This window comes from Mustela putorius, unplaced genomic scaffold, assembly GCF_011764305.1.
Source record: "Mustela putorius furo isolate JIRA1106 unplaced genomic scaffold, ASM1176430v1.1 tig00000785_pilon_pilon_pilon, whole genome shotgun sequence".
Lineage (NCBI taxonomy): Eukaryota > Metazoa > Chordata > Mammalia > Carnivora > Mustelidae > Mustela > Mustela putorius.
The window spans coordinates 1,744,593-1,768,924 of record NW_025421480.1 but is presented as its reverse complement, the minus strand read 5'-3'; the positions used below and the strand labels follow the sequence as shown (position 1 = coordinate 1,768,924).

Sequence of the window (24,332 nt, the reverse complement as noted above, 5' to 3'; positions counted from 1 at the left end):
AAGTCTATACATCTCAAAGAGGTGACAATGTACATGTCCTGTGGACTTCAGCTCTCTTGACTGGAAAGAAGCCAATTGCAAGGGCTCTTAGTACCCTCCTGTTAGACGTGAAGAAAAAGAAAGGAGTTAAGGGACTCGTGCTGCCACGGAAGTTCACTAGTGACAGAATTGAGGCTATGGCTTCATATTCTGATATCTCATCCCGAGCTTTTTCTAAAGAACTCCCTCCCAAAGAAGTTAGTTGCCTTATACATCAAATTCTCTCTCCAGGAATCCCTACCATTTTTGAAATTTATGTCACTAACACATTAAGAGGAACAGATCAAGAAATTTTATTCTCTACTTTTTACAGAGGTTCATCAGTTTACATTGGGAAAAAAATATTTGTTGAGATCACAGGTTAAGCAAGAGTGAGGAAGGAAGTTGGGGTGAGAGGGAAAACCGAAAGGCTCAGATCTTATCCTTTTGAGGGTGAAATAGAAACAAGTGAAGACTTAGAAACAGGATAACACTACAAAGGCACAGAGACAGAGTTAAGGCCCCATTTAGAATAGCCTGCATGCTAGCAGATAACACGGAACATCACTCCGACATATTTGAAAGGAAGACCTTGGTCCAGTCACACATTTGAGCTGAGAACCCCCTTCCTTCCCTCCTGCTCGGAGACCTTCTTGCAACCAGACTCTCTCCTACATTTGCAACCTCCCCTCTTAAGTGGTTCCTAGAGAGTGTTCCAGCTCTCCATCCATGGGGGGAAGAAACAAGCGAGCACAGGACCACCACCCTTTCCGCCATCATCATTTCACTCATCCCCCCCACTCACTGTCACCCCTCACTGCTCCCTCTGTAGCCACGTTTCCTAAAAGGGGATTCTAAAATCACGCCTCCTTAACTTCGAGCACACGCCTGCGCCGCTGAAATTTGGGCCAATCTCCTATTTCACCCTTGAAGCTGCCCTCACCAACAACCTTATTTCTAAAAGCAATGGCGCTCCCGGAAGTTATCTTCCCTTGTTCTTTCAGCAAACTTGATATTGCTGACCTCTCTTTCTCTCTCCTCTCCTCGCCTCCTGCTTTCTCAGCCAACCTCCTTCCCGCCGCCCCTCCCACTCTTCCCCCCTCTCCCCCTTTCTGTGTCTTCCAGTGGCCACTCCTTGGATTTTTATCAGCCGTCTTCTCATTCTGCGTGTTTCATCAACTCCCTGCTAATAGTTGCCACTCATGAACCAACAGTCCTAATCTCTCTTCTGAGCTCCAAACTTCTCCTTGTTATATCAATATATCACAAGAACTCCAAACTCATCCTGTCCCAAATGGAACACACTGCTTTCCCAGTCTCTTCCTCCTTGATTTTGGTTGTTTCTTTGTTTTTTCTTATAACAGTGCATGGCACCACCAACCAAGCAAAAATCTGGAAGTTCTTGATTTTCTCCCCACCCCTTACTGTCTTCACTCAAGCCCTTGTAAAGTCTGTGTTGCTGATCCTCCCCCACTTGGCAACCTCTTCTTTTGCTGTAGGCTGATCTCTGCAGCACCCTGGAGATTCCATCTTCTTGCTTACAACCTTGCCTTTGCACAGTCTCCTCTACCTGGAGTCCCCTCCCCACTGGCCCCCAGTCGAGACTGGGGGACTAGTCGAGACTCAGCTCAGCGATCAGCCCCTCCAAGATGTCTGTTACTCTGCCGAGGCTGGCCTGTGATATCCCTACTCTGAATCCCATATTATTTGTAGAAACCTGTATCATAGAGCCAACTACGTTATGTTCATCTATTTTCCATCTTACCGACCGTACTGGAACAAGTATGGAACCCTGTCATCCTCATGTATCCAAATTTCAGTATCATTCCTGGTCCATTATATGCCCTCAAATAATGTTTTACAAATGAATAAAAAAAAATCAACCCACTGTCCACATTTCTGTGCTCCCTGGTCATTTGTTACCAAGTTCAAAATCCTACCCATTCTCAATTGCCCCATTCAAATATCATTTCACGTTCGAAACAGTCCTGATTCCCACCCCATTCTCTTATTTCTCACTTCTGTTATGGTGATTAACTGCAAAGCAAAGTAGACAAAGAAATCTGGGCACTTAGTCTTCTATTATGCTACTGTTGCATTATAGGAGGCTTCAAGCAAAAGGTAATTTAATTCATCTTTTAGTTGTCGCAAAACGAGTGCTTTCCTTCCTTAGGGATCTTTAGAGGAAAGCACATTCACATCTGAAAGAAACCAAAAGCAGCACACTCGCAAAAACCTCCCCTGCAATACAACTCAGCAGCATCCCACAATCGAGCTTTCAAAAGGAGGCACAGAGCCTGTGTGTGGTGCTGCTTACGAGCCATCACATGGCAGCAGCGGGGACAACACACCAGCCCCGAGCCTGAGACAAAGAGCAGAGATGAAGCCAGCTCTGTTCCTGCTGACGCCACGGAGGCCACTGCTCTCTCGGCGGGGCTGACAACAAACAGGCCTAGGCCGGCTGCAGCCCAGCCAGGCCGGGGAGCGGAGAAGCAAGAAGCTCCCAGAGCCCAGCATCCCCACGCTGGAGGGCACTGCTGCCCTGCTTCGCTTGAGCTCCGGAGACACCTCAGCATCCCTGTCTCCTAAAAAGTGAACAGCAGAACCTCCTTTTGTTTTTCTTTTTCTTTTTTTTTAAAGATTTTATTTATTTATTTATTTATTTGACAGACAGAGATCACAAGCAGGCAGAGAGACAGGCAGAGAGAGAGGGGGAAGCAGGCTCGATCCCAGGACACTGAGGCCATGACCCAAGCTGAAGGCGGAGGCTTAACCCACTGAGCCACCAAGGCACCCCCAGAACCTCCTTTTCAATTAACAAGATTAAAATGAAATTGCAATTGGAAATAACATGACAGCCCCTCTCTTATCCAGGGAGGATACATTCCAAGATCTCAGGGAAGGCCTGAAGCCACGGAGAGTACGGAACCCTACATACACTGTGCGTCCTCCACATACATACCTATGATAAAGTTGAATTTATAAATCAGGTACAATAAGAGATTAACAACAATAAATAATAAAATAGAATACTTATAAAAAAAAGTTGTGTGAATGTGTTCTTGGTGTTCTTTTCTTTAAGATTTTACTTATTTATTTGACACAGAGAGATCACAAGCAGGCAGAGAGGCAGGCAGAGAGAGGGGGAAGCAGGCTCCCGGCTAAGCAGAGAGCCTGATGCGGGCTCAAACCCAGGACCCTGAGACCATAATCTGAGCTGAAGGCTGATCTTGGTGTTCTACAATCACCCTTCTTCCTGGGATCTGAGATGATGAAATGCCCCCATGATGAGATGAAGAATGAGAAGGGTATAGGCGCTGTGACATGGCATGAGGCTACTACTGACCTTCTGATGATCTGTCAGAGGAGGATCATCTGCTTCCAGACCACGGCTGACCATGGATAACTGAAACCGCAGAAGCAGAACTAGGGAGGAGGGCTACTGTATGAACATCCAAACAGGGGGACCTATCATACAACGGAATATACTAGAAACCACTAAGAATGGTGTAACAGAATAATTAATATGAAAAAATCACTCTGTACTATTAAGTGAAAAATCAAATCAGCAAACCTAAATGTATAATATATAGAATACATGAACGTATATGTGTGTATATATATACATTTTCAAATCACATAACATAAAAGTATAATATAACATAAGATAAATCTATACCTAAATATTAAAAGTAGTTAACTTCTAGGTAACTAGATTATGGGTAGTTTTTATCTCCTTATTATTTTATTTGTGTTTTCTAAATATACTTCAATGAACATGTATTTCTTTAATAAAGCAAAACAGGTTTCTAAAAAATGAAATCCTCTTTTTTTTAATTTTTTTTTAAATCCTCTCTTAATTAAATTTTAGAAACCTCTAAACCTTCATAAGTATATTCTGTTTTTTTTATTTATATCCTAAAGACTTAAAATAAGTTTGTTTTTTAATCTCAGTCTTACTAGGTCTTAGAGGTAATGGAACTAGATTTATAGGATCACTAAATCCACAAAATGACATGGTATGTTCTATACAAAGCTTGCATGTGAAACATGATTCAAAATGAAAGCAATAATAAGAAATGTCCTAGTTTTAGGGCGCCTGAGTGGCTCAGTGGGTTAAGCCGCTGCCTTCGGCTCATGATCTCGGGGTCCTGGGATCGAGTCCCGCATCGGGCTCTCTGCTCAGCAGGGAGCCTGCTTCCTCCTCTCTCTCTCTCTGCCTGCCTCTCTGCCTACTTGTGATCTCTCTCTGTCAAAGAAATAAATAAAATCTTAAAAAAAAAAAAAAAAGAAATGTCCTAGTTTTAAATAATATCTTATTCAGTGGGCACCTGGGTGGCTCAGTTGAAGTGACTGCCTTCAGCTCAGGTCATGATCCTGGAGTCCTGGGTTCGAGTCCCATGTTGGGCTCCCTGCTCGGCAGGGAGTCTGCTTCTCCCTCTGATCCTCCCTCTTCTCATGCTCTTTCTCTCTCTCATTCTATCTCTCTCTCTCTCTCTCAAACAAAATCTTAAAAATAATAATATCTTATTCAGAAAAAAGGATGTGGGGAGCTTGGAGGGCTCAATGGGTTAAGCCTCTTTCCTCAGCTCAGGTCATGATCCCAGGGTCCGTGGATCGAGCCCCACATCGGGCTCTCTGCTCAGCAGGGAGCCTGCTTCCCCCTCTCTCTCTGCCTGCCTCTCTGCCTACTTGTGATCTCTGTCAAATAAATAAATAAAATCTTTAAAAAAAAAAAAGGAAAAGAAAAAAGGTTCCGACAAAGTCAGAAAATCAAAGTTAAATTCTACCACTGGCCAGTTAGAACAAAGATCATATTTTTATTATGTTAATCTACAAACTATAGAAAATGCCAGATTGTTCGCAGTAAAGGAAGTTCCTGTCAGATGTTAGATTCTATCTTCACATTAATGAATGAGATGATTTGAAAAGATTCATTTTTTTATTCATTTAGCAGATATTTATTAAGCAAGCATTCACTATGAAATAGCATGTGCTAATTTAGGTTTTCAACCAAAGAACAAATTATCCACATCATGTCCCTTATTCTGTATCAAAAGCTTGACAAAAGATAGACATGATTATTCACTACTGTCAAATCTCTGACATCAGTTCTACTCATTCTCTTTTAAAAATTTTTTAATAAATAATAAATAATAATAAAGGGCCACCCTTAACATCTGTGGAGTAGGATAATAGCTTAAGTTGGTGAAGAAAATAAAAAAGTCTTCAAATAAAGGATTGGGGGAGGTGAAGTTCATATTAATTAGAGAAAGGAACACAGTATGCAATTTAAATTAGACATTTGGAAGGGGCAAAACAAACCCTATTTCATGAAATTCTTCTTTGTTTTTTATCTATTGTTCTTTTTTAATGTACACACTTGACAAAATAGAAAAAGATGGCGACTTTACATCCACTGTCAAAGTCTGGAGGGTTTTGTTTGTATGTTGCTTTTTAACTGACTTATGAAATTCGGCTGTCTGGGAGCCACTGGTTCCAAGAGCATTTTAGCCACCCATTTTGGCTGATCTATAATCTGGAACCCTGCCCCTAACACAATGTCACGCATGTAGAAAATGCTCAAAAATTATTTGCTGATGAAGAAATGTAGCCCTGTTTCATAAAGAAGATGTGGCTTGGGGATCACTTGAAGATGGTGCAAAAAAAGTAAGATTTGAAGAAGGTTTAAAAATGAATCCAAACATAAAGCTATTTTTATATATATATATAAATATATAATATATAATATGTAGTTATATAATAATACATTATTATATTATACTATATATATATATATATGTATATTAAAAACCCTAAGGTATAAGTAAAGGAGGCTGGTCCTAGAGAGCGAGATTTCCCAACGCCACATACTAGTTTGTAATTCATTAACACTAGCTAAAATCTTAACACTGGGTAGGATATATTTGGATGAGTATCTACTCTTCTTTGAAAATGCAAATAATTTGGAGAAGATTAAAGAATGCAACCATCTGACATGACTGTTGTACCAGAAAAATTACAGGAATTTTGTCATAGTGCTTATTAAATATATAAAATATAATCATATACTTAAGGTTATGAGATATCTTTATGATAACTTAAAACTCACTTTATGTACCCACATATAAATAATACACTGGCTTACATTTCAGATTATATTAGATTGAATCTCCAAAAACCTTGGATTTTTTAATCAAAATTGGTCAAATATTAAACAACTAAAAATAATTTGGGGGTATATGCCACTGTAGTGATGAATACATGTTACTATATATTGTCAAAACCTATAAAACTTTACAGCACAAAGAGTGAAGCTGAAGGCATGCATTTTTTTTATCATTAAAGACCCCAGAATGGAATGCAGAATGTGATAAAACACTCTAACTGTATTACAAATGCATGAAACAACCTCACTGAAAGGTGTAGAGGGGTAAGTGCTGACCTAAGTGAGTGGAAATGAGTGAAATCTGCAAGAGTAAAGGCAAAAATGAATCTCGTATAATAAGCCAGTATTCTCGCTGATAAAGCTGGATTCTGACCTGCCCCAGGGATACAAGTTAACAGTCCTGTTACTGCTATCCGTGTGAACTGGAATGAACAATGAAGTAAATAAATAGATGGCCAGAGCCAAGTTTCTTACTGTTGGAATGAGAAAACACAAACCAGCAAGAGAGCAGGCTAGAATTACCCATGTGGCAACCTGTTAGAGTTGGCGATATCAATATGAACTCATTTAATTTAACATAAATGCAGATGGTCATGTAAGAAATATTTATAAATATGTGTCTATACACAGGTTATATATACACAGACATACACACACATATAATCTCCCTGATCTGTCCGTTGAGAGGGCCTCGGAGCAACTATGTACCAGCAGCAATGAGCGCAGCGTAGCATCTTGGTTGCTAATACCATTCTCCATAAAAGGAACCAGAGCTCCTTGGAGAAATAGCTGATTCTGGAACAAGGGCAGGAAATAGAAAAGATGAACCTGGAGCATCTTACAGTGATAGAAAGCAGAGAAGTGCTCAAAACACACACGTGCACACACGCCAGTGATGGAAGTTCGTCAAAGGGATGCAGGAGGTGACTGAAAGAGCTCCTGAGGGAACAGTTTGAGCAACGAAATGAATGGATTATAATCCAAAGTATAAAATAAATAACCATGAGTCCATTTTGGTATAAATAAATGACTAAATAAATAAATAAATAAATGGAGAGGAAACAAAGCTGCCACGCAGAAGAAGTCCAAGTAATTTACACGAACAATCCACCTTCAGGAAGAGAACGCCCACTCCTTCGGTATAGTGACCTCCTCCCACCGAATCTAGTAGGGACAGGAAGAGACCCAGCAAGCATTACCTCAGTCAGATGCTACTGGTCAACACCCGTAGTAACAAGTCATGCTGGGTACCTCGGCGGTTCAGTCAGTTAAGTGTGACTCTTGACTTCACTCTGGTCAAGATCTCAGAGTCATGAGATCAAACCCCACATAGGGCCCTGCACTCCCTGGGGACTCTGCTTGAGATTCTCTCCCTCTCTCTTTGCTCCTTCCCCCTGTGCATGTGAGCACATGTATGCTCTTGTCTTCTCTCTCCTAAATAAATAAATAAATCTTTAAACAAAATAGTAATAAATCATGCCAATATTACATCTCTTTGATATGATGTAATGAAAAGGGCAATTTCCCTCTGTCATCTTTCACCCAAAAACATATAACCCCATGATAAAAACATCAGACAAATTCTGATTGAGAGACATTCCACCGAATACCTGATTGGTACTCAATACTATTGATATCATCAAAAATAAGAGAAGTCTGGTAAGCTGTCATAGTTAGGAAGCCCTAAACAGACTTGGTCACCAAGTACAGTAAGCTATCTTGGACAGACTCCTGGAACAGAAAAAGGCCAGGAGGTAAAAACCAAGAAAATATTAATAAAATATAGACTTTAATAAAAAAAATACATCCATATTGGTTTGATAATTGTAACGAATGTACCGTACTCACGTAAGATTTTTAACAGTGACAGAAAGTGGGTGTGGGGTATATGGGAGCCCTCTGTACTCTGTCATTTTTCTGTAAGTCTAAAACTCTTCTAAAATTAAAAGATATTTAAAATTAATTTGGGAGGAGCTGAGATATCTACTGCATATGACAATTATCCAATTTATACCTCCAGCCCCATTCCTAATACTATATATTGGCATCAACCACCTCCAGCTTTCTAAATGGGAAACTCAGATCTGATGTTTTGTCATTACAGTCCCTTCACTTTGATACTTTTTCGCTCTTGCATAGATTGTGGCCATCCCAGCAATTTGGTTGCAAAACCATATAAAGTCAACTACATAGAAAGATTTTCAGAAACTCATGTATTTTTAAGAACCAGATTTTTCAACAACCATGTAGAATGACTTTTAGAAACTATGTCTTGTCTATTGTTATTTTACCTTCAGTTCAGAATGCATCGCTGCTTACGTATTGCTTCTGTGATTAGTGGCTTATGATCAAGACCAAAAAGATGTCCTCCTAGATAGATTTATACACACCCTTCCCCTCCAAACACACACAGACAGAATTGGGAGTTATTACTATTCTAGTGTGAATTAAGGTCACTCTATAAATCTCAAATTTATTTTGCAGAAGCAGTGTCAAAAAAAAAGTGCCAACTTAATTTCTTTCCCCATTGGAAGTTGCTTATAAGTTAATTCAACTGACATTGAAAACTTCATATGAATTCTTTTCAATTCAGAGAGTCAAGGAGTAGCTGGTACCATTATTCTAACTTTGAATATGTTATGTTAAATGCATATTTTAAAGCCAGTTTTACTACAGGAAAGTCACCAAGTCAATTTTAAATAAATTTGATTATGTTTTATCTCTAGGAAAGCATCTGTTAGTTTTCTAGGAAAATGAATCAACTAGTCATTTTTTTCTACTTGGCCAGAATTGCTACTTCTATATAAATTCATGAAATAAGTACTTCCATGCAAGGCTGAAGATAGCTTTAAAAAGCCAAATCTTAAAATAAAACTGGAAAACAGATTCACTATGAACATTATTTTTAGCATCCCTCTTACAGTACAATATCAATCTAAGCTTTAAACATGGCCTTACAAAAGGGGTTGCTGCCAGGCTCTATTCTTCTCTTTTAACGTGAGCTATAAAGAATTTGAACATAAAATGTAAATGAGAATGCACGGCCAAATAGATAGATCATTTTAAGGTGCTACATATCATATCAGCTTTGGAAGAGAGGTTTGATAAGGGGTCCCCAGGCATTTTTAAGGTGCTCTTAATGTTCAACTACCCCTTTCTTCCTCTGGTCCCTTAACTGATAGATCCCCACACCAAGAACAGACATCTGCAGAACTGTGTCCATGACCATCATTTGATTCATCGATCTTACTACAAATAATTAGGGATGATTTGTAGACTCAAGGCTGGTAACCCCACCAATTTTTTCTAATACCCTCATTCTCAGCATTCGGTATCACTAAAAATCTATAAATTGTGACAAGTGAATCCTAATCAGAGGAACACAAAATGAGGCTTAAACTCAGATCAGGATGGCCTACTCCACATCCAGACATCCACACCTGCACAGTGGCCACACCAAACACAGTAAATAGTAACACTAAAAACAAAGACACTCAAACCCAAATGTTTTACCTCCTACATCTGTCCCTGGCGTTATTCAGTCAGTCTCTGCAGTGCATTTCCAGTAAAGAGTAGTTTTAAGAGGCTTTTCATCTTCCCTAATCAGAGACCATATCCTCTACTACCTTCTGGAAGGAGCTTCAATTTTAACAAGCAAACCAGAGTCCATTCTCTTGTGTTTAATTTGTTTATATTGGTTTATTTGCCCTAAACTTTTCACAAATCTCAGATAATTCCCAGTTTTAGCCTTCCTAACACTTTCATAACTAAACTTTCACAGGAATTCTTTTCCTGTCACATCCAGGGAGTAGCTAGTTCCTCTGTTCTAACTTTGAACTATGAATATTAGATGAATATTTTAAAGCCAATTGTACTATTTGGGAAAGTCACCAACCCCACTTTAAATAAATGTTACTCTTGTATTTTTCCTTAGAGACATATTCCTTCCTTAATAGTTTGTATATTTCCTGTGACCTTTGTGCTCACAGGACTGTCTATATCGCTGGCTTTGTTAGATAAAATACCTTGCCTGTAAGCTTTCTCTACCGTTTAGACTCTTCATAAGTAAATCATCAGAATTACATTTTTTTTATTATCAGCCACCTTCATAGGTCACAGTTCCTTTAAAATATCTACTTTTTCTCTGAACTTCTTAAAATCTACTTTTTCTTCCGAGAGGGAGCTCAGGTGAGGGGTGGGGCAGGGCTGAGGAAGAGGGAGAAAGAGAAATTAAGCAGGCTACATGCTCAGTGGGGGGCTCCATTTTAGGACCCTGAGTTTGTGACCTGAGTGGAAATCAAGGGTTGGACACCTAACTGAGTCACCCAAGCACCCCAAAATCTACTTTTTAAAAATGATATGCAGTACCACCTTGCCTTGACATTATAAATTCTAATAAGGTCAACTTTCCCAGGATTCCTTTTAAGGCCATGGCAACAATATATTATTTGTTAGTCATTGAAAGACACAGAATTATAATTCTCTCTACTGGCTTCGTCCACCTTCAAAGAGATGACACTGTTGGCAAGATAAAAGGAGAATGCATCAGATGTTCTGGCTTAATGATAACTCATATGTGTATAGCACTATTTTCAAAATATTTTCACATGCATTATCACACATTTAATTCTCACAATAAACTTAGAAGTTTGGAAAAGCAGATGTTATTGCCTGAAAGCTAAAAACAGTTAAAATTATTTACTTAAGGCTACAAGGCCAAGCAAATGGAAATTGATACCTATTGAGTGGTTTGTTCCATTATAATGCCTTCCTCTTCTTTTAGCAGAATCAGACTTGTAGTCAACAATAAGATACTAGAAGTTCCCCATGCCTATTAGTTCTTGCATCTATGCTAGTATTATAATCTATATTAAGAATTTTTAGTTGTGATTGGGAGGAGTCAAGATGGCGGAGAAGTAGCAAGCTGAGACTGCTTCAGCTAGCCGGAGATCAGCTAGATAGCTTATCTAAAGATTGCAAACACCTGAAAACCCATCGGCAGATCGAAGAGAAGAAGAACAGCAATTCTGGAAACAGAAAAACAACCACTTTCTGAAAGGTAGGACCGGCAGAGAAGTGAATCCAAAGCGACGGGAAGATAGACCCCGGGGGGAGGGGCCGGCTCCCGGCAAGCGGCAGAGCAACCGCGCACAAAATCAGGACTTTTAAAAGTCTGTTCCGCTGAGGGACATCGCTCCAGAGGCTAAACCGGGGCGAAGCCCACGCGGGGTCAGCGTGGCCTCAGGTCCCGCAGGGTCACAGAAGGATCGGGGGTGTCTGAGTGTCGCAGAGCTTGCGGGTATAGGAACGGGAAAGCCGGCTACAGAGACAGAGCCGACAGTAAGCTCGCAGCTCCGTGTTACCTTGAACCGGTCGCAGGCTCGGTGAGCTCGGAGCGCGGCCGGAGGTCAGGCAGACGGGAGTAACTGGGCGCTGTTCTCTGAGGGCGCACTGAGGAGTGGGGCCCTGGGCTCTCGGCTCCTCCGGGCCGGAGACCAGGAGGCCGCCATTTGTATTCCCGTCCTCTGGAACTCTACGGAAAGCGCTCAGGGAACAAAAGCTCCTGAAAGCAAACCCGAGCGGATTACTCACCCCGGCCCCGGGTAAGGGCGGTGTAATTCCGCCTGGGGCAAAGACACTTGAGAATCACTACAACAGGCCCCTCCCCCAGAAGATCAACAAGAAATCCAGCCGAGACCAAGTTCACCTACCAAGGAGTGCGGTTTCAATACCAAGGAGAGCAGCAGAATTCCAGAGGAGGAGAAAGCCAAGCACGGAACTCATGGCTTTTTTCCTGTGATTTTTTTTAGTCTTGCAGTTAATTTAATTTTTTCTTTTTCATTTTTTTTTTTTCTCGCCTTCGGGTAAAATTTTTTTTTAACTGTTACCTTTTTCTTTTTTAACGATTTTTTACTAGTTTATCTAATATATATATATATATTTTTTACATTTTTCTTAGGTGTTTTCTTTTTTAAAAAAATTCTTTTCTTTTCTTTTCTTTTTTCTTTTTCTTTTCTTTTTGTTTTTTTTTTTTCTTTCTTCCTTTTTGAACCTCTTTTATCCCCTTTCTCCCCACTCACGATTTTGGATCTCTTCTAATTTGGTTAAAGCATATTTTCCTGGGGTTGTTGCCACCCTTTTAGTATTTTACTTGCCCCTTCATTTACTCTTATCTGGACAAAATGACAAGACGTAAAAATTCAACACAAAAAAAAGAACAAGAGGCAGTACCGAAGGCTAGGGACCTAATCAATACAGACATCGGTAATATGTCAGATCTAGAGTTCAGAATGACAATTCTCAAGGTTCTAGCCGGGCTCGAAAAAGGCATGGAAGATATTAGAGAAACCCTCTCGAGAGATATAAAAGCCCTTTCTGGAGAAATAAAAGAACTAAAATCTAACCAAGGTGAAATCAAAAAAGCTATTAATGAGGTGCAATCAAAAATGGAGGCTCTAACTGCTAGGATAAATGAGGCAGAAGAAAGAATTAGTGATATAGAAGACCAAATGACAGAGAATAAAGAAGCTGAGCAAAAGAGGGACAAACAGCTACTGGACCACGAGGGGAGAATTCGAGAGATAAGTGACACCATAAGACGAAACAACATTAGAATAATTGGGATTCCAGAAGAAGAAGAAAGTGAGAGGGGAGCAGAAGGTATACTGGAGAGAATTATTGGGGAGAATTTCCCCAATATGGCAAAGGGAACGAGCATCAAAATTCAGGAGGTTCAGAGAATGCCCCTCAAAATCAATAAGAATAGGCCCACACCCCGTCACCTAATAGTAAAATTTACAAGTCTCAATGACAAAGAGAAAATCCTGAAAGCAGCCCGGGAAAAGAAGTCTGTAACATACAATGGTAAAAATATTAGATTGGCAGCTGACTTATCCACAGAGACCTGGCAGGCCAGAAAGAGCTGGCATGATATTTTCAGAGCACTAAACGAGAAAAACATGCAGCCAAGAATACTATATCCAGCTAGGCTATCATTGAAAATAGAAGGAGAGATTAAAAGCTTCCAGGACAAACAACAACTGAAAGAATTTGCAAATACCAAACCAGCTCTACAGGAAATATTGAAAGGGGTCCTCTAAGCAAAGAGAGAGCCTACAAGTGGTAGATCAGAAAGGAACAGAGACCATATACAGTAACAGTCACCTTACAGGCAATACAATGGCACTAAATTCATATCTCTCAATAGTTACCCTGAATGTGAATGGGCTAAATGCCCCTGTCAAAAGACACAGGGTATCAGAATGGATAAAAAAACAAAACCCATCTATATGTTGCCTCCAAGAAACACATTTTAAGCCCGAAGACACCTCCAGATTTAAAGTGAGGGGGTGGAAAAAAAGAATTTACCATGCTAATGGACATCAGAAGAAAGCAGGAGTGGCAATCCTTATATCAGATCAATTAGATTTTAAGCCAAAGACTATAATAAGAGATGAGGAAGGACACTATATCATACTCAAAGGGTCTGTCCAACAAGAAGATTTAACAATTTTAAATATCTATGCCCCCAATGTGGGAGCAGCCAACTATATAAACCAATTAATAACAAAATCAAAGAAACACACCAACAATAATACAATGATAGTAGGGGACTTTAACACTCCCCTCACTGAAATGGACAGGTCATCCAAGCAAAAGATCAGCAAGGATATAAAGGCCTTAAATGACACACTGGACCAGATGGACATCACAAATATATTCAGAATATTTCATCCCAAAGCAACAGAATACACATTCTTCTCTAGTGCACATGGAACATTCTCCAGAATAGATCACATCCTCGGTCCTAAATCAGGACTCAACCGGTATCAAAAGATTGGGATCATTCCCTGCATATTTTCAGACCACAATGCTCTAAAGCTAGAACTCAACCACAAAAGGAAGTTTGGAAAGAACCCAAATACATGGAGACTAAACAGTATCCTTCTAAAGAATGAATGGGTCAACCGGGAAATTAAAGAAGAATTGAAAAAAATCATGGAAACAAATGATAATGAAAACACAACGGTTCAAAATCTGTGGGACACAACAAAGGCAGTCCTGAGAGGAAAATATATAGCAGTACAAGCCTTTCTCAAGAAACAAGAAAGGTCTCAGGTACACAACCTAACCCTACACCTAAAGGAGCTGGAGAAAGAACAAGAAAGAAACCCTAAGCCCAGCAGGAGAAGAGAAATCATAAAGATCAGAGCAGAAATCAATGAAATAGAAGCCAAAAAAACAATAGAACAAATCAACGAAACTAGGAGCTGGTTCTTTGAAAGAATTAATAAAATTGATAAACCCCTGGCCCGACTTATCAAAAAGAAAAGAGAAAGGACCCAAATAAATAAAATCATGAATGAAAGAGGAGAGATCACAACTAACACCAAAGAAATACAAACTATTATAAGAACATACTATGAGCAACTCTACGGCAATAAATTTGACAATCTGGAAGAAATGGATGCATTCCTAGAAACATATAAACTACCACAACTGAACCAGGAAGAAATAGAAAGCCTGAACAGACCCATAACCAGTAAGGAGATTGAAACAGTCATTAAAAATCTCCAAACAAACAAAAGCCCAGGGCCAGACGGCTTCCCGGGGGAATTCTACCAAAACATTTAAAGAAGAACTAATTCCTATTCTCCTGAAACTGTTCCAAAAAATAGAAATGGAAGGAAAACTTCCAAACTCATTTTATGAAGCCAGCATCACCTTGATCCCAAAACCAGACAAGGATCCCACCAAAAAAGAGAGCTATAGACCAATATCCTTGATGAACACAGATGCGAAAATACTCAACAAAATACTAGCCAATAGGATTCAACAGTACATTAAAAAGATTATTCACCACGACCAAGTGGGATTTATTCCAGGGCTGCAAGGTTGGTTCAACATCCGCAAATCAGTCAATGTGATACAACACATCAATAAAAGAAAGAACAAGAACCATATGATACTCTCAATAGATGCTGAAAAAGCATTTGACAAAGTACAACATCCCTTCCTGATCAAAACTCTTCAAAGTGTAGGGATAGAGGGCACATACCTCAATATCATCAAAGCCATCTATGAAAAACCCACCGCAAATATCATTCTCAATGGAGAAAAAACTGAAAGCTTTTCCGCTAAGGTCAGGAACACGGCAGGGATGTCCATTATCACCACTGCTATTCAACATCGTACTAGAGGTCCTAGCCTCAGCAATCAGACAACAAAAGGAAATTAAAGGCATCCAAATCGGCAAAGAAGAAGTCAAATTATCACTCTTCGCAGATGATATGATACTATATGTGGAAAACCCAAAAGACTCCACTCCAAAACTGCTAGAACTTATACAGGAATTCAGTAAAGTGTCAGGATATAAAATCAATGCACAGAAATCAGTTGCATTTCTCTACACCAACAGCAAGACAGAAGAAAGAGATATTAAGGAGTCAATCCCATTTACAATTGCATCCAAAACCATAAGATACCTAGGAATAAACCTAACCAAAGAGACACAGAATCTATACTCAGAAAACTATAAAGTACTCATGAAAGAAATTGAGGAAGACACAAAGAAATGGAAAAATGTTCCATGCTCCTGGATTGGAAGAATAAATATTGTGAAAATGTCTATGCTACCTAAAGCAATCTACACATTTAATGCAATTCCTATCAAAGTACCATCCATCTTTTTCAAAGAAATGGAACAAATAATTCTAAAATTTATATGGAACCAGAAAAGACCTCGAATAGCCAAAGGGATATTGAAAAAGAAAGCCAACGTTGGTGGCATCACAATTCCGGACTTCAAGCTCTATTACAAAGCTGTCATCATCAAGACAGCATGGTACTGGCACAAAAAACAGACACATAGATCAATGGAACAGAATAGAGAGCCCAGAAATAGACCCTCAACTCTATGGTCAACTAATCTTCGACAAAGCAGGAAAGAATGTCCAATGGAAAAAAAGACAGCCTTTTTAATAAATGGTGCTGGGAAAATTGGACAGCCACATGCAGAAAAATGAAATTGGACCATTTCCTTACACCACACACGAAAATAGACTCAAAATGGATGAAGGACCTCAATGTACGAAAGGAATCCATCAAAATCCTTGAGGAGAACACGGGCAGCAACCTCTTCGACCTCTGCCGCAGCAACATCTTCCTAGGAACAACGCAAAAGGCAAGGGAAGCAAGGGAAAAAATGAACTACTGGGATTTCATCAAGATCAAAAGCTTTTGCACAGCAAAGGAAACAGTTAACAAAATCAAAAGACAACTGACAGAATGGGAGAAGATATTTGCAAACGACATATCAGATAAAGGACTAGTGTCCAGAATCTATAAAGAACTTAGCAAACTCAACACCCAAAGAACAAATAATCCAATCAAGAAATGGGCAGAAGACATGAACAGACATTTCTGCAAAGAAGACATCCAGATGGCGAACAGACACATGAAAAAGTGCTCCATAGCACTCGGCATCAGGGAAATACAAATCAAAACCACAATGAGATATCACCTCACACCAGTCAGAATGGCTAAAATCAACAAGTCAGGAAATGACAGATGCTGGCGAGGATGCGGAGAAAGGGGAACCCTCCTACACTGTTGGTGGGAATGCAAGCTGGTGCAGCCACTCTGGAAAACAGCATGGAGGTTCCTCAAAATGTTGAAAATAGAACTGCCCTATGACCCAGCAATTGCACTATTGGGTATTTACCCTAAAGATACAAATGTAGTGATCCAAAGGGACACATGCACCCGAATGTTTATAGCAGCAATGTCCACAATAGCCAAACTATGGAAAGAACCTAGATGTCCATCAACAGATGAATGGATCAAGAAGATGTGGTATATATACACAATGGAATACTATGCAGCCATCAAAAGAAATGAAATCTTGCCATTTGCAACAACGTGGATGGAACTAGAGCGTATCATGCTTAGCGAAATAAGTCAAGCAGAGAAAGACAACTATCATATGATCTCCCTGATATGAGGAAGTGGTGATGCAACATGGAGGCTTAAGTGGGTAGAAGAAGAATAAATAAAACAAGATGGGATTGGGAGGGAGACAAACCATAAGTGACTCTTAATCTCACAAAACAAACTGAGGGTTGCCGGGGGGAGGGGGTTTGGGAGAAGGGGGTGGGATTATGGACATTGGGGAGGGTATGTGATTTGGTGAGTGCTGTGAAGTGTGTAAACCTGGTGATTCACAGACCTGTACCCCTGGGGATAAAAATATATGTTTATAAAAAAATAAAAAAATAAAAGCTGAAAAAAAAAAAAAAAAAAGAATTTTTAGTTGTTTCTTTCTTTTTTTTTTTTTTTTAAGATTTCTTAACCAATCTCTCCACCCAATGTGGGGTTCAAACTCACAACCCTGAGATCAGGAGTCACATGTTCTACAGTGAGCCAGCCACGTGCCCCAGAACTCTTAATTGTTTTGAATAGCTACAGTTTGCTCTCTGGGAAAGTGATATTTCCCATCCACTCAGAAAAATGAACCTCATATGATCTTGGTTTTATTACCAGCTCTACTATCTTTTCACTGTATAAGCCTGGGAATTGGCTTCAAAACTTCATTGCAAATATTACTAATTTTGCACATTTCACAAGCAAATGTCTTTCCTAATCATTAAGAAAAACAAAACTCCCTCCACATTCTTAACATATAATGATAATAACCAGCTGATTTCTAACATGGGTAATATAATAAGAAAAAAAAAAAAAGAAATACTAAGGGGAAAAAAAGAAAAAGAAAGTAGAAAATAACCAAGAATTTCTTGTTCACATGGGTATTAAAATATAAGACGCATCACAGAAAGCATAATAGACTCACAGCCCTTTTTAAAATTAATCAGATTGTAAGGATTGGTTTATATATATTCTAAAGGTTCCATTTGTTTCAGTTGGGAAAAAAAGACAATGGGAAAAAACTACATTAGCAGGACACTCCTTAAAATAACTTAATAATTTAGTAATAATATATTAACAGCGAGTGAAATAAATAACTCTTTTGAAATATTGACAAGATATATACACATTTATACATACATAGTTTGCATAAATGTGTTTATAAATTATCAAAGAAATGTTAGAAGTAGAAATTTGTGAAAGAATCACCTATTTAGGGACACCTGGGTGGCTCAGTGGGTTGAAGCCTCTGCCTTCGGCTCAGGTCATGGTCTCAGAGTCCTGGGATAGAGCCCTCAATAGGGCTCTCTGCTCAGCAGGAAGGCTGCTTCCCCCCTCTCTCTCTCTGCCTGCCTCTCTGCCTACTAATCATCTCTATCAAATAAATAAATAAAATATTTTTTTAAAAAAAGAATCACCTATTTAACCAAGTAAATAAAGCACAACAAAAATAAATACAAGATTAACCTTTTTTATGGATCCTACAGTTCACTGGGAAAAGATCCATAAAGGATAGAATGATTGGTACAGCACAGGGACAATAGCTGATGGTGTTGTAAGAGCATCTTGTGGTGGCGGATGGTAGCTGATGAGGAGAACAAAGGCAAAATAAATGTAAATAAAACTAAATTTCTTTATAACTTGCAGCCATTGACAAGTACTTGAGACCCTCTTAGTGACATTCCTCAAGGAACTCACAATTGCTTTAAAGTTAATGTTTTGCTAGAGGCAAAAAGCAACCTTAGCATGACGAGGTTGGTCCCTCCGGGGTTCTGTAAGTCTTCTTTAACAGACGAAAACCCTTTTGAAAACTTCTTTTATCTCCCCCCGCTCCCAATTTAAAGGTACACAGTCAATCACTCCTCACAATCCCAGGGCAGCTCTTTCTGCTCATGGGTCCTATTCCATACTTTAACCAAAAGAAAAAAGAAAAAGAAAAAAAGAAATCTTTTTTTACCCAGAAAACAGCTCTAGAATTCTTTTTGGAATGCCACCTCCCAGCCCACATCACATCAACAGCTACACTTGTGGGGAGCATAGCATAACATAGAGATTGCTGAATCACTGTGTTTTATTAACTAAATCTAATGTAACATTGTATGTCAACTATACTGAAAAAAGAAGAGGAAAAATGGAACGATTTTGCTACTCTGATAGACCCTGGCAATGATAAAGGTAAACCAAAGAACTTACTTTAAGAAAATGACTAAGAGGGGCACCTGGGTGGCTTAGTCCTTGGGCCTCTGCCTTTGGCTCAGGTCATGATGCCAGGGTCTCTCTGCTTTTCCCTCTCCCACAACCCCCTGCTTATGTTCCTGCTCTTGCTTTCTCTCTCTCTCTCTCTCTCTCTGTCAAAAAAATGAATAAAATCTTTATAAAAATTAAAAATAAATAAAGACTAAGAATTGGCTTTAGAGTTAATACAACTGTGAAAACTATAGACAACCTTTTAAATACTAGATGTAAACAAAATTTTAAAAGATTATGTTCCATAAACATATAAACGTATACTTTATGTAAGATTTTATTTATTTATTTGACAGAGAGGGGAAGGGAGAAGCAGACTCCCTGCTGAGCCAGGAGCCTGATGCAGGACCCAATCCCAGGTTTTTTGTTTTGTTTGTTTGTTTTTAAGATTTTATTTATTTATTCGGAATGTGTACTTTGTATAAACAGAGAAGAGACACTCCGTATTTAGAAGTAATGGTCACTAGTTCAGGGATATAATAGTCTTTAGGTTCTGATTCCAGTGTGACCTTGGGCAAGAGAACTTTCACCCAAATAACCTTATTTTTTAAATGAGGGTATAGGATTGGATAACTTCTAAAGTCCTAATACCTCTAGAATCTTGTGATTCTAGGAATAACAGTGTAAGGCCACCAGCCTGAATGTAATCAATTTTAGACTTCCAGTAGGAAATAGGAAGTTTCTTTTCCACACCCCAGAGGTAATTGGCTTTTCTCTCACAGCAACAGCATCTCCAGTAATTCAACTGCTTGATAAATTTACTTTCTCCTCCTTTTCATGATAATGTGTTATTATCCAATCATAACACATTTCAATATAATTCTATTATAACCAATGGGAAATAACTTTCTCGTAAGAAGATGTGAAATGCGTCTTTCAAACATTAAGCCAGCAAAGATCAGTGTGTGTCAACTTGCAAAAACAATTCAGCTTCAAGAGAGCTGTGTGAGCCTGAAGAAATGCTAACCCGGCAGTCATTAGCCAAATGGCTTGTAAATGAAATTGCTACACACATGTTCATTGCTAATGATTTCTTAACTTAATCTTCAGAGTGTAAAACTAAAACTTTTATGTCTGCCCTTTCTTATTTCAAATTCAAGCCACAGCCAGAACACAATAACCTTTGATTCTAACTCTTCTGTGAAGGACTCCCATATCATTCCAAAATTCCTAAAAGCACAATGTAAATAACAAAGCAAAGGTAATTTTCCATGTAACAAGTTACTGACCAATGGGATTCTTTAAAGAAGAGGGAGGCAGGCAGAAGAGGGGAGGAGACAAAAGAAAGTATCACTGAAATTCATTTTAGCCACAGTAACACAACTCCCCCCAGTTGTTTCTTATACAAGCATACCCCCCTTTTAATGCTTTGTTGCATTTTTTTTTAACAAATCGAAGGTTTGTAGCAACGCTGTGTCAAGGAAGTCTATCAGAGCCAATTTTCAAACAGCATTTGTTTATTTCGTGTCTCTATGTCACAGTTCACTAATTCTTAAAATATTCCGAACTTTTCCATTGTTATTATATTTGTTACAGTGATCTGTGACCAGTGATCTTTGATGTCACTATTGGAATTGTTTTGGAGCACTAAGAACTGCACCCGTGTAAGAAGACAATAAACTTAATCCACAAATGTCCCATGCCTCCTGACCGCTCCATTCACTGACGAAGCTTCCCTGCCATTCTCCCTCGCCTCTGGCCTCCCTAATCCCTAAGACAAAACAATGCTGAAATTAGGCCAACTAATAACCCAACAACGGTCCCTCAGTGTTCAAGTCAAAGAAAGAGCTGCACATTGTTCAGTTTAAAGCAAAAGCTAGAAATGATTAAACTCGGTGAGGAAGGCATGCAGAGAGCTGAGACAGGCCAAGAGCTGAGATAGGCCGAGAGCTAGGTCCCTTGCTCCAGGCAGCCAAGTTGTGAATGCAGAAATTTAAAGTGCATATATAAGTACAACGTGAAACAGCTTGGGCTGCCCGGGTAGCTCAGTTGTTTAAGTGGCCAGCTCTTGGTTTCAGCTCTGGTCATGAACTCAAGGTCTTGGGAACCAGCCCCAAGGTGGGCTCCACGCTCAGCTGGGAGCCTGCTTGTCTGCTCTCCCTCTGCCCCCTCCTCACAGTGCACGCATATCCACACGGGCTCTCCCTCTCTTCCTAAAATAAATAAATCCTTTTAAAAAAAGAAAAGAAGATAAAACAGCTTTATTGCTGATAAGAATAAAACTTTAGTGGTCTGGATAGAAGACCAAACCAGCCCTTTCTCTTAAGAGAATGAATTAGGGGACACCCGGGTGGTTCAGTCCGTTAAGCATCTGCCTTCAGCTCAGGTCATGATCCCAGAGTCCCGGGACTGAGTTCCACGTCAAGATCCTTGCTCAGCATGGAGCCTGCTTCTCCCTCTGCCTGCTCTGCCTGTAGCTCTCGGTGCTTCTGCTCTCAATCTGACAAATAAATAAATATAATCTTAAAAAGAGAGAAAGAGAATGAATTAGACCAAAGCCTAATCCAAGAGCAAGGCCCTAACTCTCTTCAATTCTGTGAAGACTCAGGGAAGTGTGTCAGGTGCTCAAGACAAATCTGAAGCCCGCAGAGATGGGCCGGCGAGGCAGAAGGAAGAGGAGCCGACCCCTAACATACAGATGCAAGGACAAGCAGCCCGTGCGGACGGAGAAGCGACAGCAAATCATCCGGAAGATGGAGCTAAGATAATTAATGCAGGTGGTTATGAGGGAGCAGAAGCGTAGCTGAAGACAAAGCATAAACTGACCCCTGCAACCTCCCACCAGCCCCCCTTCTCCTGGGTGGGACATGCACGGTATTCTTCTAGAAAGCTCCCTACTGTCTTAAAGTTAATGCTTTACTAGAGGGAAAAACCACCTTAACTTGACTATGGCCAAGGCAGGCCTCCAGAATCTTGTAGGGTCTTCTTTAGCATATGGAAGTTCTTTTGAAAACCTCCCTTTTTCCTTACCTGCCCCAGCTCCACAGTGTATGATCAATTGCCCCTGACAACCCCAGTGCAGCTCTTTCTGCCCACAGGTCCTCCCTGTGCTTTAATAAACCCACTTTTTTTGCACAAAGACATGTCAAGAATTCTTTCTTGGCCTTCGGCTCTGGACCTCCACCCCACCACACCTCACCTCTATTCCAAAACTACATCATTTACACTAATCAACAGATTTTCAGTGTAGATGAAACAGTCTTCTTCGGGAATATGCCATCTAGGGCTTTCATAATTAGAGAAGTCATTATCCGGCTTCAACGCTTCAAAGGACACACTGACTCTCTCATTAGCGGCTAATACAGCTGGTGACTTTAAGTCGAAGCCAGTGCTCGCTCACCATTCCGAAAATCCTAGGGCACTTAAGAATTAAGCTTAGGGGCACCTGGGTGGCTCAGTGGGTTAAGCCTCTGCCTTCGGCTCAGGTCATCATCTCGGGGTTCTGGGATCGAGCCCCACATCAGGCTCTCTGCTCAGCAGGGAGCCTGCTTCCTCTTCTCTCTCTGCCTGCCTTTCTACCTACTTGTGATCTCTGTCAAATAAACTAAAAAAAAAAAAAAGAATAAAACTTAATCTACTCTCCCTGTGCTCTAGAAAATGGAACCACAAAGTCTATAGAACAGTACATCATCTGTTTACAACAAGGTTTACTGAATATTCTAAGCCCTGTTGAGACCTATTTTAAACCCAGTTGAGACCTACTGCTCAGAAGAATGTTCCTTTATTCCTAATGTTCCTTTCAGAATATTACTGCTCATTGACAGTATAGCTGATCACTCAAGAGCTCCAATGGAGACGTAAGACGTGATTCATGCATCCACTCTGCAGGCCATAAATCAAGTCGTCATTTTTAGCTTTCAAGTCTTCTTATTTAAGAAATACATTTCATACAGTTAGAGCTGCCATAGATAATGATTTCTGTGATGGATCTGGGCAGAGTCAATTGAAAACTTCTCGGAAAAGATTCGTCATTCAAGATGCCATTAAGAACAACTATGATTCATAGGAAAGGTCAAAATCCCAAGATGAATATGAGTTTGGAAGAAATCGATTCCAACCCTCATGGATGACTTTGAGAGATTCAAGACTCCAGAGGCGGAAGGAACTGTAGACATGGTAGACGTAGCAAGAGAACTAGAATGACAAGTGGAGCCTGAAGATGGGACCAAATTGTTGGAATCTCTTGATAAAACTTGAACGGATGGTGAGTTGTTTCCTAGAGATGAGCCCAGAACGTGGTTTCTTGAGACAGAATCTGCTCCTGGTGAAGATGCCGTGAAGACCGCTGCCATGACCACAAGGGATTTAAAACCTACACGTCATTGCCAACGCAGTGGCAGGATGAGAGTGCACTGATTCCAATTACGAAAGAAGTTCTGCTGTCGCACAATGGTACAGAACAGCAACACATGCTTCAAACTGTCATGAAATTAAGACTCAACTCATACAGGAAATCTCGCTGTTGTCTTATTTTTAAAAACTGCCACAGCCTCCCCAGCCTTCAGCAACCACCACCCTGACTGAGTCAGCTGCCGTCGACGTCAAGGCCAGACCCTCTCTCCGCAAAAACAAAACTTGCTGAAGGCTCAGGTGAGAGTTAGCATTTTTCAGCAATAAAATATTTTTAATTGAGGCATATGCAATTTTTAGGCATAAGGCTACTTCACAGTTAATAGATTACCGTGGAAGGTAAACATAACTTTTATACATACCAGAAAACCAAAAACTTCATTTGACTCGTGTTATTGTGATATTCACTTTGTTGAACTGCTCTGGACTAGAAACGGCAGTAACTCCGAGGTATGTCTGATCTGCTTTGCCCCCAGGCTTTCTATCTCTAAAACGGTTTCAAATGCCTCACTATGCTGAACTTCCGTTATGATCCCCTCTAGTCTATACACATTAAATTCATAAACACTAAAGTCCCGTGTAACTTGGTACTCATTTCTTTTTCTTTTAAAGATTCTATTTTTAT

The 24,332-nt window shown here is 39.8% G+C and overlaps 1 protein-coding gene across 5 annotated transcripts in view; it reads right to left on the bottom strand.

The window, feature by feature from the left end:
- DNM3 (dynamin 3) overlaps positions 1-24,332 on the bottom strand; it is a 546,523-nt gene that overhangs the window by 479,065 nt on the left and 43,126 nt on the right. The window lies entirely within an intron of this gene.